The sequence below is a fragment of the Bos javanicus genome, chromosome 1 (assembly GCF_032452875.1).
Source record: "Bos javanicus breed banteng chromosome 1, ARS-OSU_banteng_1.0, whole genome shotgun sequence".
NCBI lineage: Eukaryota > Metazoa > Chordata > Mammalia > Artiodactyla > Bovidae > Bos > Bos javanicus.
In genome coordinates, this window is record NC_083868.1 from 89,008,754 (window position 1) to 89,030,267 (window position 21,514).

Below are 21,514 nucleotides of genomic sequence, written 5' to 3' on the forward strand. Positions count from 1 at the left end.
ACGTTGTTTGCAAATGGTTTTCTCCCCTCTGTCTTTTCATTTTATTTATAGTTTATTTTGCTGTGCAAAGACTTATAAATTTGATTAGGTCCCATTTCTATTGCCCTGGGAAACCAACCTAAGAAAACATTTGTAGGATTTATGTCAGAGAATGTTTCACCTGTGTTTTCTTCTGGAGTTTTATGGTGTCAATGTCTTATGTTTAAGTCTTTAAGCCATTTTTAATTTATTTTTGTGTATGGTAGGCATATTTATTTTAGAAACACTATTTCCATTTGTTATAGTCCCTTGAAAAGTATTATATTCCAGTGCACTTCAATACTAATCAGGAAGCAAACAAAGTGATTGGCTTTTTGATAGCAATATTAGAGAAAGAGTTCAAGGTAAGAGGCAAGGGATAAAATAGATATAGCTACTGAGAAGCTTTGAAATAATACTTCTACTAAGAGAAGCAGTCAGATGGTAAAAGGAGTAAACTAGATGTCAGAAGGCTTCTTTATTCTAGTGACAATCAACACACGGTAGTTATGGACACCAGATCAGGTTCATTGTGAAGTTCAAATGAAATAGTGGATGGAAAGAATCATAAGCTCTATGGCACTGCAAGTATTTGCTCCTACTGGTGTGATGCCAAAAGATGCCTTGTAAATGAGACAAGTTGGTCACTTATACAGATCCTCACCAGGTTGGGTTACCAGATAGAATACAGTTTGCCCAGTTTAGTTTGAAGTTTAAATAAACAATGAGTCATTTTTTTTTACTATAACCATACTCTATGATATTTATTATTTATCTTAAATTCTAATTTAATGGGTACTCTGAATTTTATCTGCTGAATCTGGCAACCCTATCAACCAGGGAAATGTACTTGATTCAGAACTGACCGTCAAGATTGCAGCTCAGAAACCTGATGATGTTGATATAAACAGTGTGCAGAGTCATTTATTAGTTATTAGGAATGTAGCTATCAAGAGATACAGATAGCTGTACTAGGCTTTCTATACATTTTTCCCTGCAGGCAAGTTGAATATGAAGTCATTTTAAATGCCCAGTGATTTCTTGGGGAGCAAATTCTCCCCTCCTATAGGATGCCAAGCCAAGGAAATAGTAGAGTTCAGTTCCCAGGAATGCACACTGCCAACAATTTCTGCTACAGTTTTCCTTTTTCTCAGTCCACATTGTATTTTACATTGACCATTTAACTGAGGATAATCCATTCTTGCCTAACTTAGAACACATCTGTCTCTTCAATTTGACTCTATACATCTTTGTTTAATCTGTTATATCTTGATCTTAAAGTTTAACCCTTCACATTAATCTTATTTGTAATATTTAATCCTCACAGTGGTAACCTTCTTATGGTTCATATTCTGAAAACAAATTCTAGGTGTATGAAAAAAAGACACACTGGCATGGAAAGGTACTTTTTTAGAGGTTCAAAGAATATACAAAAATAATAAAGTATTTGTGAGAATTTAAGATTATTATTATTTTTTTTCTGGCTAACTTGCTACAGAAAGCTAAGCAAGATGAACTTTAAATAGACTGAGCAGACCCAGAAATATAATCCTACCCCTCTAATAAACAGTCTGAAGCAGAGTCCCTCTGATCCCAATCTCAAACTCAGGAAAGAGTTATATCTAAACAAGAAGATGAGGAAGTGTTTCTTTAGAATATCTGCCAAAGTAAACCTCTGCCATCAAAGTGGAGTTAGTGATGTCCTCCTGAACCTCAAAGTCTTCAAGGAAGTTAGGACTAGTGGGTTTATTAGGTAATCTTCCTCTTAAAGAGAAAGGCATTTGTTTTTTTCTGTATATTCTTGATAGTAGTACTAACGGACAAATTCACTCAATAGCCTGAGTGTGACTAAGGGGTTAGATAGTTTTGGGTTTTTACCTCAAGGTTATCCACCCACATAATAACAATTAGATTTCAAACATTGAGATAGCATTTTTAATTCAAGTAATTTCCTTATCATTGAATGCTTTTAGATAACTTTTGGAAATGTAAATACCCAGTGTAATATTTAAAAATAAAGGACTACTTACTTACAAATTATAATCACATATGACAATTTTTCTACTTTAACATACTTTATGTGTCCTAAATTAATTCTTTATTCAAAAAGAAAGAATAATTTTAAATTTTAAAAAATTTAAAATTTAAAATTTTCAAGTATAAAACTATCAAATGTTCCATCTGAAGAAAGGAGAAATAGGAACCACTTAAAGGAAAAATCTAATACAAGAGAAAAAAAATTGCCAAAAAATAACTTTAATTGTAGAGAATTTTACAGTGGGCTGGAACAATAGATGTTATTTATCTATAGGCCAACTTTTTCTTTTGCAAGGTGTAGGCAATTCAGAACATCAAACAGATATAAATTCTTAGTATCATTAATGTTTTACTTGATTTTCTATAGGGATAAAAAAGAAAGATTTTTGGAAATAACTGAAAAAGAAAGAAAAGATGGTTTTCAACCCCTTTATAGTATTAAAATATCTGGACATTAGAGGGATCATTCACTTTATAAATATTTACTGAGGTCATATTACTTGCCACACATGTGATAGAAGCTGGGATGCAGAAATGGACTGCATTGTCAGTGTTCCTTTCCTTATGGAACTCACCGTCCAGCACTCTGCTCCCTGTATGGTAGCCATTGTTGTGTTCAGTTGCTAAGTCTTAATCAGACTCTTTGGGACCCCATGCATGGACTGCAGCACACCAGGCTTCCCTGTCCTTCACTATCTCCCAGAGCTTGCTCAAACTCATGTCCATTGTGTCGGTGATGCCATCTGACCATCTCATCCTCTGTCATCCTCTTATCCTGCTGCCCTCAATCTCTTCCAGCATCAGAGTCTTTTCCAGTGAGTTGGCTGTTCGCATCAGGTGGCCAAAGTATTAGAGTTTCAGCTCCAACATCAGTCCTTCCCATGAATATTCAGGGTTGGTTTCCTTTAGGATTGACTGGTTTGATCTTCTTGCAATTCAAAGGACTCTCAAGAGTCTTCTCCAACATCACAGTTCAAAAGCATCAATTCTTTGGCACTCAGCCTTCTTTATGGGCCAACTCTCACATCCATACCTCACTACTGGAAAAACCATAGCTTTAACTATATGGATCTTTGTTGGCAAAGTGATGTCTCTGCTTTTTAATGCACTGTCTAGTTTGTCATGGCTTTCCTTCCAAGGAGCAAGTGTCTTTTAATCTCAAGGCTGCAGTCACCTTTTGGAGCCCAAGAAATCACTGCTTCCACTGTTTCCCCTTTTATTTGCCATGAAGTGATGGGACCAGATGCCATGATCTTAGTTTTTTGAATGTTGGATTTTAAGCCAGATTTTTCACTCTCCTCTTTCACCCTCATCAAGAAGGTCTTTAGTTCCTTTTCCCTTTCGGCCATTAAAAGACCCAGCACAACATAAATAAATATATCTTAAAAAATGAATTTTAGGTTTTATTTAATTTTAATATATACATGGTAGCTATAGTCACATGCAGATATTAAAATTAAATAAAATCTAAAATTCAGCCTTTTCTTTTTAAGAATTTATTTATTTATTTATGGCAGTTCTGGGTCTTTGCTGCTGCTCATGGGCTTTCTCTAGTTGCAACTAAAGGGGACTACTCTTTGTTTGGGTGTGCATGCTTCTCACTGTGGTGGCTTCTTTTGGTGGGGTGCATGGACCCAAGGGTGTGGACTCAGTAGTTGTGGTACACTGGCTAGTTGCTCCTTGGCATGTGGGATCTGGACCAGGGATCACAGCCATGTCCTCTGCATTGGAAGGTGAATTCTTAATCACTAGACCACCAGGGAAGCTCTAAAATTCAGTTCTGAAGTCACATTATTCATATTCTTAAGCATTTTATATTATAAAACATTTGCATTATCACAGAAAATTCTGTTAAATAATGTTGTTAGTGAAATAATTAAACAGTAATCAAATCATCACACACCTAAATACACAATTACAAACCATGATAAATGCTCTGAAATAAAAGATGAAGTTGTTTCAAGAGCAAAAAGCAAAGTGATTTGAACTAATCTAGGGTGTTATAGAAGGTTTTCCTGATGAAATAATGGTTGACCTGATAGTGGAAGAATGAGTAAAACAAAAAAGTCATGGGATGAAAAAGTGGTCATGCCAGAGGGAACAGTATGACCAAAATCCTGAAGCAGGAGGGACCCCTAGATTCAGAGGGATCCAGGAAAGACTGGGAAACAGGAGAGCAATGTGTAGTGAGGCTGAATAGGTTGGTAAGGGCAAGTCACAGGAAAGATGAGTCTTTTTTCCTGGGAGTGATTAGCAGCCATTGAAGGATTTTTAAGGAGGCAGTGGCTTGATCAGATGTTAATTTTAATGCAGCAGGATGGAACTCTGACCCTTTGAATCCTTTAGCTCTTCTCATCCTCAGCCTTGCTGGGGGGTTGCTGTTTAACAGCAACAGGTGGAAGATATTCCATTGAAGGCAATCTCTAGTGGCAACAGAGCAGTTTGTGAGTCTCTTAGAGTCTCTGTTCTGAAGAATGAGAAGAGCCAGGGGAAAGGAACCTGCCCATCTTCATCAAAAGATGAAGACCCTACAAAGATGCAGTGGGTAAGGGGAGTATCATGGCATATCATAGAGGACTTCCACCTGACAATTCAAGGTGAACTCAACACTCACTGAGTAATAATAATAAGTGACATTTATCCCATAACTATTATATGCCAATCACTGTGAAGTACTTTTGCCTGTTTAAAGTCATTACTCTTTTAAGTATTTGTGTGTGTGTATGTCCTGTTAAATTATGCTTACTATTCTCATTATCTAAATCATTGTTCTCCTCAAACCGTGGTCTCCAGAGTAGCAGGATCTGTATTACCTGAAAGCTTGTTAGGAGTTCAAAATCTCAGGTCCTGTATCAGACCCACTGAATCAGAAACTCTGGGGACGAGCCCAGCATTCTGAGTTTGAACAACACCTCCAAGCGATTCTGCTACATACACTCAAGTTTGAGAACCATCGATCAAGAACAAAGCTGCCTGAATTAAATTTTAGCTCTATTTCAGCTACGTAATCTTGGGAAAGTCACTTAACAATTTTAGAGATAAATGATTAAGTTGCTTCAACAGTGTAACTCATGTTCTTTGCTTTGTTTCATTATTTTTCTATCATTATAAAGTGACTGTCTTTATCTCAGATAATTTTTTTACATAAACTATAATTTTCACGATAATAGATTAAATAATGATGAGAGCACATTAAAATGACAGCCTGAATTTATAATCTATAAATTTATGATCTTCTCAAAAAATATTGAGAAGCCCAGAAATGGTCATGGAAAAAAGCAAATGTCAAGGGTGATTGATAAAATATAGATTATATTGCCTGTTTTTGATTTTTTAAATGAAATTATACTTAATATTATATCTTGCTTCTTTAGTTCAAAACTATGCTGTTAAGTAGAGTTGAGGTTTAGTCAGTCAGTTATGCTGTATAATATTTCACACTATTAGAATTCAGTAGTGCAATCGATAATAGCAGCTTTTGACATTTTTTTTTTTTACTGTTTCTGACAAAACTTCTATAAATGTACTTAAACGTGTTTGCTTCAATGTGCAGGTGCTTCTTGAAGATAGATACCTAGAGGTAGAACTACTGGGTCATGGGATATGCACATCTTTAACTTTACCAGATAATGCCAAATCTTATTGTATCAATGCATACTCTTACCACTAATGTATGGTATCTCTCATTGTTTCATACCCTCACAAGCATTTTATTGGTTCTTCTCTGTCCATCATCTAGATGCACTCCCCTATGTTAAAAAATATATTTATTTTTAATTTACTATTTTTATTATTTTTCACTGCTGCATGGGCTTCCTGTAGTTGCGGCGAGTGAGGGCTACTCTACATTGCAGGGCACAGGCTTACTGCGGTGGTTTCTCTCGTAGCCTAGCACAGGCTCTAGGCTCACAGGCTTCAGCAGCTGAAGCACAGAGGCTTAGTTGTCCTGCAGCATGTGGGGTCTTCCCAGATCAGGGATCAAACCCATGTCCCCAGAATTGGAAGGCAGATTCATAACCACTGGATTACCAGGAAAATCCACTCCCATATTTCTTGACCTGCTTAGTTTCTGAAATCTTCCTCTAGGACTTTAGCATCATGTTAATAATTTTTCTATACATTAATTAGTTCAGAGAGTCTTGAGCTCCTCCTTCTCAATGACCTTCTTCTCTAACATAGGTCATCTCACTGACCACACACTGGATATATCACTATTCACACAATTTCTTCACCTCAGAAGCTTTTTACATCATGGTTTTTGGTATTTAGGGAGTTAATAATTACATTCTGTTTCGAGTTCAGAATTACATGAGAAACTTATAAAGACATCAGACAGGCAAAGATTTATTATTGTCGGTGCTAAAGGAGAATGTAGCATAGGTTTAAGCATAATGGGATTCCTACTGCTTTTCCTCATGAATTAAACTTTCCCTCACAGAAATGAAGTCCTTTCAAATAGGAAAAGAATTCCTGCTTTTCGGGAGCCTCATGGAAGGGGCTGTGCCAAGTAGGCTTTTTCCTGATTTTACCTTGGAAGAAGTTGCTGTTTCTCCTTTAAGAGAACAATGAAAGTTATTCCTTCTACAAGCTTTACCTCTGTGACATGCATTTCCTCTTTTCTTGGGAAATGTGTGGAGAAGCTTATCCTTATAAGGACACTTTTTAATCTTCCACTTCCTCACCCTGTTGTCAATATCATAGAACCCATTCTTCATCTTCATATGATCACACTCCTTTGTTTATTCTATTTTTTCCCAAAGTCATCACATTTTTTCTAAACTCACTTGTTCTCCAACCAAGCCTGTACTTATATCTACTTGGCTCAACAATATCCAGACATCACCAAGAATTTTTTTCCTTGACTTACCTCCATTCCTGTTCTGTCAATCCCCATCTCTAAATCATCAACAATTTCTGCTCTTTTCCATTCCCCATCCTGGGCTTCTTAATTTTCTCCTGGCTTTTCTGAGGAATAATTGGCAAAAATATATATACAATTTTTTAAGGTGTACAATATGATGTTTAGATACAAAACAGTTACATGATGAAATCATTATCCTAATCAAGTTAATTAATATATCCATCCCCTCACATACTTTTCAAGATACCATTTTTTGGTGTGGTGAGAGCATCTGAGATTTACTCTTCATCAAATTTCAAATATGCAATACAGTATTAACTATAGTCCTAGGCTTCTGCATATTTTTAGATACTCACAAGTTTATAGATTATAAATTCAAGGTAACTGATCTTAAATGTGTTCTGATAATTTTCAAAAAAGTATTGAATCCAATTACTCTTTTTCATATTCATCACATCAAGTGTTCTATAAATCCATTGCCTTCATGTTCTATTTTCAATCCACCACTGTTATCCAACAGGTGATCTCTCACTGACCTAAATATCTATAGCACTTTAATTGTTCTTCTTTCCCTGATTTGGTCTTGTATTGTGGCCCTGCCTTCTTTCTTCCACTAGATTATAAATCCCTTTTTAATATGAATTTTGCTCTCTCCATTTTTATGTCCCTGTTTTCCTAATGTTCCTGGCCCATTAAATAACTTAATTTTTGAGTAAAAGATTGAGTAAAGAAAACAGTTCTTGGGCCCCTGTTGTTTAATAGATTCCATTGAGAATGGGTTGGATGGTAATACAGAATCTAACTGTCCCCATGGTATGTATATGAAGTTCACATGCATAGATGAACAGTACTCATCATATATATATGTGTGTATATACACATACATACATATATATATATATACATACACACATTAAGAAGACTCCTAAATAGAAACTTTGCTTCCTACTAATTCAGGAATTAATTTATTTCCCATTAATTCCTATTAATACCATTTTCTGTCTGAGTGAACTCCAGGAGTTGGTGATGGACAGGGAGGCCTGGCGTGCTGCAATTCATGGGGTCGCAAAGAGTCGGACACGACTGAGCGACTGATCTGATCTGATTATACCTAAGTTAAGATAAATATTAATTTCTCTGTTTAATAGTGCCCTACTTTCAATTCTGATCCCCTCAAAATGTATATATTGGAGAAGGAAATGGCAACCCATTCCAGTGTTCTTGCCTAGAGAATCCCATGGTCTGAAGAGCCTGATGGGCTGCTATCCATAGGGTCGCAGAGTCAGACACGACTGAAGCGACTTAGCATGCATGCATGCATTGGAGAAGGAAATGGCAACCCACTCCAGTATTCTTGCCTGGGGAATCCCAGGGACGGCAGAGCCTGGTGGGCTGCCATCTATGGGGTCGCACAGAGTCGGACACGACTGAAGTGATTTAGTAGCAGCAGCAGCAATATGTATATAATAACAAGTCTGTATAGTAAAGGTGAGCTTGGCTTATTGTCTATAGAAACTTAGCAATGCTATATTCTGTTTATAGCTATGCTGTGAAAAATAATCTATAGAACTTTAACTGATTTCCTTGGCTTTGCTGAGGAAATACGTGAGGGTTTCAGAGAAACAATAATTGGCCACCTATCTGGAGACGTTAAATGACAGATACACTTGATATATCTGTTAAAAAGCACATTTTCTTATTAACATGAAACAATAATTCTAATAAACCAAGAAGACCTTAATTTCAGATTATAACTGAAATTAGAAGTTATTCAGGGTTGTTTCGCATTTGCAAACATATGAAAACATCCAAATCTTGACTAAATTTTAAAAGTGCTATCTAGCTATTATCTGGCGTTATGTGGAAATTCTCTTTGATCATTGTATCCTCAAACATTCTTGTTTCTATTATTTGGTATATAGTGAAGTGGGTTGCCAATCATTTATGAAAACTAATCTTGCCTTTGCTATAAACTAAGTTTATGGTTTAATCTATTTTATTCTTCTTGTGTCTTTTATGCCTCAAAAAAGGCACAATTTAACAATATTTCTCTCAATGAACCCTCACTTAAAAATAACATTAGAATGGCAGATGACTAGGAAGATTCCATTGTGACAAATAATATAACAAATCCCACTCCTGTGTCAAGAGAAACTATATAGATGCAAGATAGAAAATCTATTTCTGAGTATTAGTATAGTGTTTCAGATAAATTACAAATCTCCTCACATCCTTCCTGAAAGCTTAGCACTTTCTTCATTGCAACATTTGACAAATTGGGATCAACAAGCTGGACCTGTAGTTACTTCTCAGAGAGCTATTTACTCTGGGTTGTTAAATCTGACAAATGATGGAGGGCTCTACAGAGGCTGAGCTGTTCATTGAAGAAAAGGAATTACCATTCGAAAGGAGGAATTGCTCTCACTACATATAAATATTAGCCTTGTATTTAAATTCATATAAAATACAGCCCTAATTGCAAATTTACCCCTTATTAGTATCTCATAAACATTAAAACAATTGTAAATGATTCATCTTTTGAGAACATTCCTTAAATACAGTACTTAACCTATTCAGTATTAAAAAGAGATTTATTACCAAATATCAAATTCAAATCAAATGTCGTAGAGAAAGATTTTATGAGAAGCTAGCGAAAGAGGTCATTTCAATTACAAATTTGAATTCTCATGGTAAAAAGAGCCAGGACTTGCCCTGTATCTTTTCTTCTCTCTTCATTTCCTTCTATATCTCTTATTCAACCACAAATAAATTGTAGATATTCTGAAGTTAGCTATTATGTGTCCAAAAGTAAAATTAGGCAGGTCTTTTCAGCTATTTTCTATTTGCTGTTATCAGCTCCAGAGAGAGAGAAAGAGAGAGAGAGAGAATACAGAATGTAGGGAAAGAACCAGAAGAAGCATGGAAGCTGTGCAATTACTGAGAATTCAGAGGTCTCTGAGTATGCCATTCTGCTGGGGAGAATCTGATTGGGTTTAAGGAGGATACTGGCCTTCCTCCCCTTTCCTTATGTGCTTAGATTCCATGACCAGGTACAGAGCCAAAGAGAAAAATGTGCAAACTTGGATCTAGGGAAAGTAGTGAGGAATCAGACAAGAGAGGTGATCTCTAATTTGACAGAGGAAGGAGACACACAGACCGTGTTTTAGTCCAATTGAACCTCAGCCAATTTTCTAAGACAGAAAAGCTGAATTACATAGTGGCTTAAATACGAGAGCACTATATTGCATGGGACAAGTGCTTTAACAAATAAAGAGCACAGGAAATAAACCTATTTTTGAAGAGTACAGGCTTTGGAGTTAAAAGTATCTGAGTTCAATTTACACCTCTCTCTTGCAGTAGCTGCATAAACGCGGACAATTTACTTCCTCTCTCCAACTCTGTTTCCCCCAGTGTTGAAAGAAATAACAGTATCATGAACATGGCATTGTTTTCAGGTATAAATGGAGTGTCACATAAAAAGCACTAAGAATAGGACAGAAAATGTTACCTACTGAATTAATGCAGTAGAAGTAGGAACAATTCACCAGTGTAAGGGGGAGGTGTTTCTTCTCATTATTATTGGTTTGTGTGTTCATCATTTATTCATTGATTGAACTGGGCTAAGTGCTAGGAATATGAAGGTAAATTCAGCTATGGTTGCATCTCTGTTTAAGCGGACTGGTGTTATACAGCCTGTGAAAGAATAACGCGGGGTGAAAGCTGAGGCCAGATGTGTGGTCAGTTCTATGATGTGAGAGACAGAGGGTCAGGTAAGACTTCCTAAAGGATGTGTATATTTTTAATTGAGGTACAGTTAATTTAAAACGTTTCAGGTGTACAGAAAAGTGATCACTTTATATATATACATATACATATATGTATGTATGCTGCTGCTAAGTTGCTTCAGTCATGTCTGACTCTGTGCGACCCCATAGACGACAGCCCACCAGGCTCCCCCGTCCCTGGGATTCTCCAGGCAAGAACACTGGAGTGGGTTGCCATTTCTTTCTCCAATGCATGAAAGTGAAAAGTGAGAGTGAAGTCGCTCAGTTGTGCCAGACTCTTAGTGACCCCATGGACTGCAGCCCACCAGGCTCCTCCATCATGCCAGGCCTCCCTGTCCATTACCAACTCCCAGAGTTTACTCAAACTCATGTCCATTGAGTTGGTGATGCCATGCAACTATCTCATCCTCTGTTGTTCCCTACCCCTCCTGCCTCAATCTTCCACAGTGTGAGGGTCTTTCCAATGAGTTGGCCCTTCGCATCAGGTGGCCAAAGTATTGGAGTTTCAGCTTCAATATCAGTCCTTCCAACAAATATTCAGGGCTGTTTTCCTTTAGGATGGACTGGTTTGATCTCCTTGCTGTCCAAGGGACTCTCAAAAGTCTTCTCCAACACCACAGTTCAAAAGCATCAATTCTTCAGTGCTCTTCTTCAGAATTCAGCTCATTCTTAAGCATTAGAAAACATTTAATCACTTTAAGCCTTTACTTCCCTAAATATAAAATTAAGCTAAGATACCTATCTTGCAGAGTGAATGTGGTGATACTATTTGTAAAGGGTTTAGCAAATGGTAAATGTTCAAAATGATTGCAAATATGCCATTATAGCTAGAATAACATGCTGTGACTCAATCAGCTGGCTGGAGTGAATCATGAAGGTGCAGAATTAGTAGGCAAGAGAGGTAGACAGGCTCCAAGGCTGTGAGAGTGGAGGTGTGGAAGGGAAGGGTACAGAATCAAAATCATAGTGTTCAAACCAGGGTTAGCTACATGATTTGCAGGACTCAGAGCAAAATGAAAATGTGTGTCCCTTGCTCAAAATGCAGGAACAAAGTGCCATTAGAAATACTAGAATACAAAATTTTTACCTTTAAAATGTTGTTACTTATGTAACATGAGGGAATAATAGTGATGCATGAAAAACAGAAGCATATAAATATAAAAGATATTTAGTTTTATGAAAGTGAATGTCGATCAGTTATATCTGACTCTTTGCGACCTCATGGCCTATGCAGTCCATGGAATTCTCCAGGCCAGAATACTGGAATGGGTAACCTTTCCCTTCTCCAGGGGATCTTCCCAACCCAGAGATCGAACCAGGGCCTCCTGCATTGCAGGTGCATTCTTTACCAATTCAACTATCAGGGATAATTGTATGCAATAATATAAACAATAAGACTTTTAAAATGTGGTGTTCATTTAGCATAAAATTTTTCTGGCTTACTTTTCTACAAATTCTTTTGTTAAGTCATCAAATTATATACTTTTAATAATTTTATTTTCATGATGTAATTATAAACTGTATCAGTGCTCTTGTCAAATGCAAGATTATAAATAATTTTTAATAATTTTTAAATTTTGAGATGATTCTTCTGATCCAACACAATAATATTTTTTAATATGTGATAACTCTAGGATAAATTTCTAAGTCATTTTTAAACATAAATTTTACTGCATGTAGAACTAATAATTCTTTTGGAGCAATTTTTCTAAAGAGATTTAATTTTTCATACAAAGAATTAAAATTCTTTGTAATTCTTCACTTTTATATAATCTTAATTTTAAATATAAATTTTAAATTATGACATTTTAAAGTTTCTTGTGACATTTCTTATAACTTTCTGTATAAGAATTCAAAAGTGGCTCCATGATTTGTATAGAATTCAAAACACCTGTTTACACATTCTATTGTATCTTCAGTTATAAGGAACATTTAATTACAAAATTATCTTCCATGTTAAAATTAGTTCATTCAAAGCTTCATATAACAATAGCGTTCTTTTCTTTCAAATGCAACTACCACACTGAATTTTTATTTCTAAGCTTGTGGAAATTTGCTTTGCAATACTGTGGCTGTATTCAAAGCCAGAGATTCTAAACTCACTGAAGAGTTCTAATAATTCCCTGGGTTATTTACTTCCTGAGAAATTGACACCTGCAATGTCCATGTACATGCTATTATCTTGTACCAATTTACTGACAAAGTTTGAGGGCTTCCCAGACGGCACAGTGGTAAAGAATCTGCCTGCCAATGCAGGAGATGTGGGTTCGATCCCTGAGTCAGGAAGATCCCTGGGGAAAGGAATGACAACCCATTCCAGTATTCTTGCCTGGGAAATGCTATGGACAGAGGAGCCTGGCGGGCTACAGTCCACAGGGGCGCAAAAGAGTAGGTCATGACTTGGCAATAAAACAACAACAACACTGACAAAGTTTACTATCCAAGCATCTGCAGTTCCTGTCACTGAGAAGTCTGCAGAGTGAATATTGATTGGTACAGATGCTGCAGAGACAGGCCTTGGGGCCAGCCTCCCACCATGAGTCCTAGGGCTGCTCCCATGAGGAGCCCTACCTCTGGCGCACAGCTGTGAATGCTGCACTGCCTCTGCTTCTGCGGCCACTGCCACTATAATTGACCTGGGCCCCTCTCTGCCCCGTGCATATGCACCGTCCCTAGACAAGTGCATCTGTGCTGGGAAGCCATGCCCATGCTTGGTGCCTGCCACTGCCTGCGAAGCCCCAGGCCTGACCCTGCATGTCTGCCGCGTGGAGTATCTCCCTGCTCACCAGTCATGCCCCATTAGCCTCTCAGGCCTCACTTACAAAACTCAGGTTCAAAGACAGAATTCTTGAAAATTTCAGTAAGCTGGTCATGCAGCATTAAACCAAGCGTGGGGCACTCCTGAGAGCAGGGCCTTATGGAACTGCATGGGTCACAGCCTCTGTGGTTGGACTGGTCCTGAGGGAGATGGTGAATGCTCCATGCACAACAAGAGGACTTAAGTTTGGAGAGAGACACACGCTAAATGCAGAATCCAAAATTCGATAATTGTGGGAAGGAAAGTGCTCTGAGAGAAGATAAGATTCTGTTAGCTTGGTTTGGCAAAAATCTCATTGCTTTGAAGCAGGTATATCGTGGGCTAGGCTCCTGTGAGCTCACTGAGCTGTAGCCGGTTGCCATGCAGCGCTCATGTTCATTTAGGAAAAGTACTCCTACTTCTTGACTTTGGTGCCTGGTGGCTTGAGGGTTGTTAGGAAACCTGCCAGATTTTACTCAGGATCTTAGCAAGTGAATTCAGGGTCTGGAGAGGAAGCAGAGGGGTGAGCCTAGACCAGAGGTGGGCCTCAGGAGGAGCTTTCAGCTCTAGAGGAATCAGAATACAAATCAGGAGTTTGGACCAGAAGCACAGACATGAGGGATGGGCACCTACTGTGGGGATCTCTAACCCTTTTGCAAAGTTTCATAACTCGGATGGATCAAGGTCTTTGCTCCAGGACCTCAAACATCCATTTTTTAATTGTATAAGCAATTATTTAAAAAAAATTCTTCTTAATAAAGAGAGTTATTTTCTTTGAAAAAGAATTTGTGAAGTAGGAAATCACAGCTTTTCCAAAACATAGATGTTTCTATGTTTTAGTTCTGAGAGGACCATTTTATCTCTCAAGACTTCCTGGCATTTCCCCTTATACAACTCAAGCTTTATTAATTATTTCTTTAATCATCTTTGTAAATCATCAAAACTTATAAATAGCTTCCCTAGAATGAGTATGCAAGTTGCATATAAATGTTGATCTTAGCCTATTCCCTGAAAACATATGGAACACAAATATTTTTTTCTTTTTAGATTAATAAAACTATTTTAGTAGAGGTAGAAAAAATTCATAATATACTTTTGAATTATTAACTAATCTTTTACCAACTCAGCACATATTTTTACCAAAAATGCCCTTAGATCTTATTAAACTTAAAGTTTCATTTTAAATAGCAGTTTATTATAGGTTGGGAAAAACTCCTTTAAATGGAACAGTAGTTATTTCTTTGCTGTGTATGTAAATGATCCATTAATGTTTACTTGGAAAAAATGTTCCCTTTGAAATGTCACAGGGAAACAGAATTGCTATAATGCTATCATTAGCATTTAAAATATACCACTCTCCAAAAAATTACATCTGAAAAAGGGTCTGAGTCAGGTTTTCTGCAGAAAGTATAACCAAATTATTCCATATTCAAATTGCTCTTTGAAACTAATAAAAAATAGATTTGCACCCTGATGTCAGATACTGAGAGAGACTGTCAGCAATTCCTACTGGTTTGGGGGAGTAAGAAAACTTGGCTGTAATAGATGCTGCTCATTGCCTACCCAATATCTGCTCACTCCTTAGTGAAAGTCGCTCAGTCGTGTCCAATTCTTTGCGACCCCAAGGACTGAATAGTCCATTAAATTCTCCAGGCCAGAATACTGGAGTGCGTACCCTTTCCCTTCTCCAGGGGATCTTTCCAACCCAGGGACTGAACCCAGGTCTCCCGCATTGCAGGCAGATTCTTTACCAGTTGAGCCACAAGGGAAGCTCTTTTTAGTTGTCACCAAAAGAACCCAGTTTGGTTTGGAAGAGCATTGAGCTCAGCAAAATAACACCTTTCTTTACTGTCTTACATCTGGGCAGGAGACCCAGCAGAAGATGGTGAATTTCTGAGAAATTTTTTATTTTCCTAATTCAGGAGTTCCCTCCCTCCTCCTTCATTCTATATTCTTTTTTTTCTGCTTAGTACATGGGTAGAAGACTGGATACTAAGGATTCAAGCATAAGAAGAAAAGCAGTAAAGGGTTACAAAGTAAAAAGCTGGAAGGAAAATAGAAACCTGATAACTTCAGATGAAGCCTCTGCAGCAGCCCTGGCGAGTCCTGCTTTGTCTGAACTTCTTGTTACATGAGAAAAATAGTGCCTATTTATTTTAGCCACTGTGGGTAGGTTTCTTTGACATGATGTTAAAAAAATAATCCTAACTGATTCAGAATTTATAATTTATAAAGTTATTCCTAACATTTACAGTGGGAAAACAAACTGTGAACACCTAAGTCTGATAAATTTACCAATAAATTTAAGACTTGAGACTATATATTTCAATATTCGTTAACATAAATCAAAGCCTAAAGTTCTAAATAACTGGCTAGTTTGCCTTACTCGGAAAAAATGGAAACATTTACCAAGAAGAGTATGAACTTAAATTTCTGATTCTTAAACTAGAACTTTTAACACATGTGTTGAGACCTCCAATTCAAAATGATCTAGATTCATACATATATAGGCAAGCCAAATTGTTTTTGGTTTTTTTTTTCAACACTGGGGTCACACGGAGTCTGATTCTTTTATTTTTCATAAACTTTTTATTAATATATGACATGTGCATGTGTGTATGTGTACATGCCACAAGTGTACAGTTTGATGAATATTTTAAAGCATACATGCCTATATAATAATCACCTTGATCAAGAAATACAATCTGGGCAGCACCACTAAATCTGCTTGTGTCGTTCCCACTGTGAGGGGTTCATACTCCCTTCCTCCCCAAAGATTAACCATTATCCTGACTTCTAACTCCATCAGTTAGGTTTACCTGTTTGTAAAACTTTTATAAATGTAATCATAACAGCATATAATCTTTGACTCTGGCTTCTTCTATTCAACATTATTTTTGTGAAATTTACCCACATAGTTGCATATAGAACGTTTTGCTGTTGTTGTTCAGTCTCTAAGTGGTATCTGACTCTTTGTGATATCATTTCATAGACTGCAGCACATCAGGCTCTCCTGTCTTTCACTATCTCCTAGAGTTTGCTCAAATTCATGTCCATTGAGTCTATGATGCTATCTAACCATCCCATCCTCTGCTGTCTCCTTCTCCTTTTGCCTTCAATCTTTCTTAGCATTAGGTTCTTTTCCAGCGAGGCAGCTCTTCCCAGCAGGTGGCCAAAGTATTGGACCCTCAGCTTTAGCATCAGTCCTTGCAATAGTCAGGTTGATTTCCTTTAGGATTAACTGATGTGATCTCCTTACAGTCTAAGGGACTCTCAAGAGTCTTCTCCAGCACCACAATTCAAAAGCATCAGTTCCTCAGTGCTCAGTCTTCTTTACGGTCCAACTCACATACCCACAGGACTACTGGAAAAACCACAGCTTTGACTATACAAATATTTGTGGGAAAAGTGATGTCTCTGCTTTTTAATACACTGTCTACGTTTATTGTAGCTTTCCCTCCAAGAAGCAAGCATAGCAATTTTTATCTATTTTCATTTCTGTACAGTATTCCATTGTTTGAATACACCATCATGTGTTTTCCCATTCTACTGCTGATTTACATTTGGATTGCTTCCTATTTGGGGAAGTTATGGTTAGTGTTGTTATGAGCATTTTCATTCATGTATTTTGTGTAGAAATGCAAACATGCTTGTGGATATGTATTTTGAAATAGAATTAGAGGGTGATAAAAGATGTGTATATTTAGCTTTTATGGTTGTTGTTCAATTGTTAAGTAGTGTCTGACTCTTTGCAACCCCATGGACTGCAGCACGCCTGGCTTCCCTGTCCTTCACTGTCCTGGAGTTTGATCAAACTCATGTCTATCGAGTTGGTGATGCCATCCAACCAACTCATCCTCTCCTCCTTCTCCTCTTGTCCTCAATCTTTCCCAGCATCAAGGTCTTTTCTGATGAGACAGCTCTTTGCATCAGGTGGTCAAAATATTGAAGCTTTAGCTTCAGCATCAGTCCTTTCAATGAATATTCAGGTTGATTTCCTTGAGGATTGACTTAGTTTTGGTAGATACAGCCAAAGTGTTTCCAATTTACAATCTGAGCAGCACTGCATGAGATTTCCAGTTATGCTTCATCCATCCCCACTAACACATGCTTAATTTACTTTAAAATAAAAAATCATTTTGGCTAGGGTGTGTAGTGGTATCTTCTTTAGCTTTTATTTCCATTTCCCTGATGACTAATGATATTGGGCATTTTTTATAGGCTTACAAATCATTTGGATTTCCTTATTCATAACGCAGATGTCCAAGACTTCTGTCCAGAATCATATTTGGCTGTCTTTTACTTATGAATCTTTATAGATTGTATATATTCTGAGCAGAAGGACTTTGTTATTTAAACACATTGAAAATATCTTCTCCAAATCTGTGCTTTACCTATTCATTTCATAATTTCATCTTTTAATAGACAGACAATTTAAGCTTTAATATATTTCAGTTTATAAAAATTTTACATTATGATTGCTGCTTAAATGTTCTATTCAGTAAACTTCCTCTTACTCCAATGTCATTCTTCTATGATATCCACCATTCTTCTCTGATAACTATCATTTTAATATTTATTTTTTGATTCAGTGTGAGATCCAGATAATTTTTCTATAGCTATTCAATTGACCCAATGTTATTTATTGATAACAAAAGCACACAAATTGTAACCTCTACTATTTGAGTCACCTTTGTAATAAATCAAGTTTTCACATATGTGTGGACATTTTTTTCTGGACATTTTTACTCTTCTCATAACAGAGGCTAGGAATTCACAGGAGGACAATTAATTTTTGCTGAATCTGGATACTTCTTTTGAAAGGTAGAGAAATGTAAGGACAAACTCCCTGCTAAGTAGTCAATAAGGTTAACTATTTAGCTTGAGATTAGTCAAGGGTGTTTGGCATCATGGGAAAACACCATGGGCTTTAAATTCAGACTTAAGTTTACTTCTTGCCTCCAACACTTCCTAATCATTTAATAGTAGGCAAGCTTCTAATCTCTTCCATATTCAGTTTCCTCATACATCAAAGAGGAAAATAAGAAATAGCTAAACCACAAGAATGATGTGAGAATTCGATGCAATTTACAGAAAACAACTAATGAGCCCTGCCACAGAGCAAAGGCTGAAGAACAGTCACTGTCTTTAAAATTATAAGTAACCTCCTCTTGGACTCATCCCTCTGGCTGCCAATAAACATAATTTATATTTTATTCATTTATATGAATAAATAATTTTCTTTGTATTTCAGGAAAGTTATGCCATCGGACACGACTGAGCGAATTCACTTTCACTTTTCACTTTCATATATTGGAGAAGGAAATGGCAACCCACTTCAGTGTTCTTGCCTGGAGAATCCCAGGGACAGGGGAGCCTGGTGGGCTGCCATCTCTGGGGTCGCACAGAGTCGGACACGACTGAAGCAACTTAGCAGCAGCAGCAGCAGCAGCATGCCATCCCCATAGAAGTCTGATGAATAGACACAGTAGAGTGTTTTATTACCTTTTACAAGTGACTTTGGTCCAGAGGCAACCCTTAATAAAGGTTGCTGCTGCTACGGCTGCTGTTTAGTCATTAAGTCATGCCTGACTTTTTGTGACCTCATGGACTGTAGCTCGCCAGCCTCCTCTGTCCATGGGATTTCCCAGGCAAGAATACTGGAGTGGGTTGCCATTTCCTTCTCCAGGGGATCTTCCTGATCCAGGGATTGAAGCCGTGTCTCCTGTTTGGCAAGGAGATTCTTTACCACTGAGCAACTTGGGAAGCCCGTGAACAGAGATTAGGCATTGCAATGATTGTGATTAGTGTTGCTGGAATTCCTTGAAAGCATTGTCGTTTACCAAAGGACAGCTTAATCAGACTACACAATCCTGATGTTATAAAATGCTGTTTAGGGAACTACCTATTATTTAAACTTTATTTTTACTTAAAAAAATTTTTTTTAAATTTTAATTGGAGGGTAATTACTTTACAATATTGTGGTGGTTTTTGCCATACATTCACATGAATCAGTCATGGGTGTACATGTTTTCCCCATCCTGACCTTCCCAGGCTTTGTTTGTTTTTATTATTTCCTGTCACTAACTAATTACCATTGCTCTTTGCAAGAGTGTACTAGACATAAACACATAAACCCAAGGTTGGGATTAAGAGGTCTAATGTCTATACTTGACCCTGCCAATCATTAGAAGTCTATAGCAACTAACTTTCTTTATATATAGGTTTATATTTTCTTGTGGATAAAATGAGATGGGTAAGGTCTTTTTCAGAATTGCATTTTCATAATTATATGGACCTAAGGGTTGTAACAGTGACAACAAATTAATAGGAGGGTCTTCCATAAATTACTTTTTTATACTATTGGATTTGCTTTAAGGAACTCATATTCAGAAGGAATAACAACAGCCTGCCTTGAGACCTCTGTAAATAACTCATCAGACCACTGTAGAGTTCTCCGCAGTCTACAGAACGTTTTCTGCAGGAATGTTCAATAAATAGTTACTGATATATCCTTGTGTACAGGAATGTTTTTGAAACCCTGATGTTTCTTTCTATTTCACGGTGGGAACAATCAGGATGGACTCCTGAAATTGCTTTTACAGTTTTATGACTTGTTTGCAACTCTTCATTCTACTCTAAAAGAAAAATAGGCATATTCAGATTCACCTAAGCTGAGCTCCTGTAAAGCTTTCCATGCAAATGATTGAATGATGTTTAGCAGTAACATGCATAAGAAATGTAATTTGGCAAGATATTTGCATTGCTCACCATTGGAAATAGGAGAATGTAAAAGAGTTCGGTTACTTGGGCCACTGATAATTCCCACAGCATACAGAACAAGGCTGACCCAGCAAAAATAAGAGTAGATATGAAACCTAGAGAGGAACAGACCTAACAGAACCAGAAGATATTAAGAAGACGTAGCAAGAATACACAGAAGAACTATACAAAAAAGACGTTAATGACCTGGATATCCACGATGGTGTGATCAGTAACCTAGAGCCAGACATCCTGGAGTGTGAAGTCAAGTGAGCTTTGGGAAGAATTACTGAAAACAAAGCTAGTGGAGGTGATGGAATTCCAGCTGAGCTATTTCAAATCTTAAAAGATGACACTGTTAAAGTGCTGCACTCAATATGCCAGCAAATTTGGAAAACTCAGCAGTGGCCACAGGACTGGAAAAAGTCAGTTTTCATTCCAATCCCAAAGAAAGGTCAATGCCAAAGAATGTTCAAACTACTGTACAATTGCACTCAATTCACATGCTAGCAAGGTAATGCTCAAAATCCTTCAAGCAAAGCTTTAGCAGTACGTGAACCAAGAACTTACAGATGTTCAAGCTGGATTTAGAAAAGACAGAGGAACCAGAGATCAAATTGCCAACATCCGTTGGGTCACAGAAAAAGCAAGAGAATTCCAGAAAAATATCTACTTCTGCTTCATTGACTACACTAAAGCCTTCGACTGTGTGAATTACAACAAACTGTGGAAAATTCCTAAGGAGATGGGAATACCAGACCACCTTACCTGCCTCCTGAGAAATCTGTATGCAGGTCAAGAAGCAACAGTTTGAACCAGACATGAAACAAACTGGTTCAAAATTGGGAAAAGGGTGCATCAAGGCTGTATATTGTCACCCTGCTTATTTAACTTATATGCAGAGAACATCATGAGAAATGCTGGGCTGGATGAAACACAAGCTGGAATCAAGATTGCTGGGAGAAATATCAATAACCTCAGATATGCAAATAACACCATGGCAAAAAGTGAAGAAGAACTAAAGAGCCTCTTTATGAAGGTGAAAGAGGAGAGTGAAAAAGCTGGCTTGAAACTCAGCATTCAAAAAACTAAGATCATGCAATCTGATCCCATCATTTTGTGGCAAATAGATGGGGAAACAATGGAAACATTGAGACTTTGTTTTCCTGGGCTCCAAAATTACTGTGGATGGTGACTTCAGCCATGAAATTAAAAGATGCTTGCTCCTTGGAAGAAAAGCTATGACAAACCTAG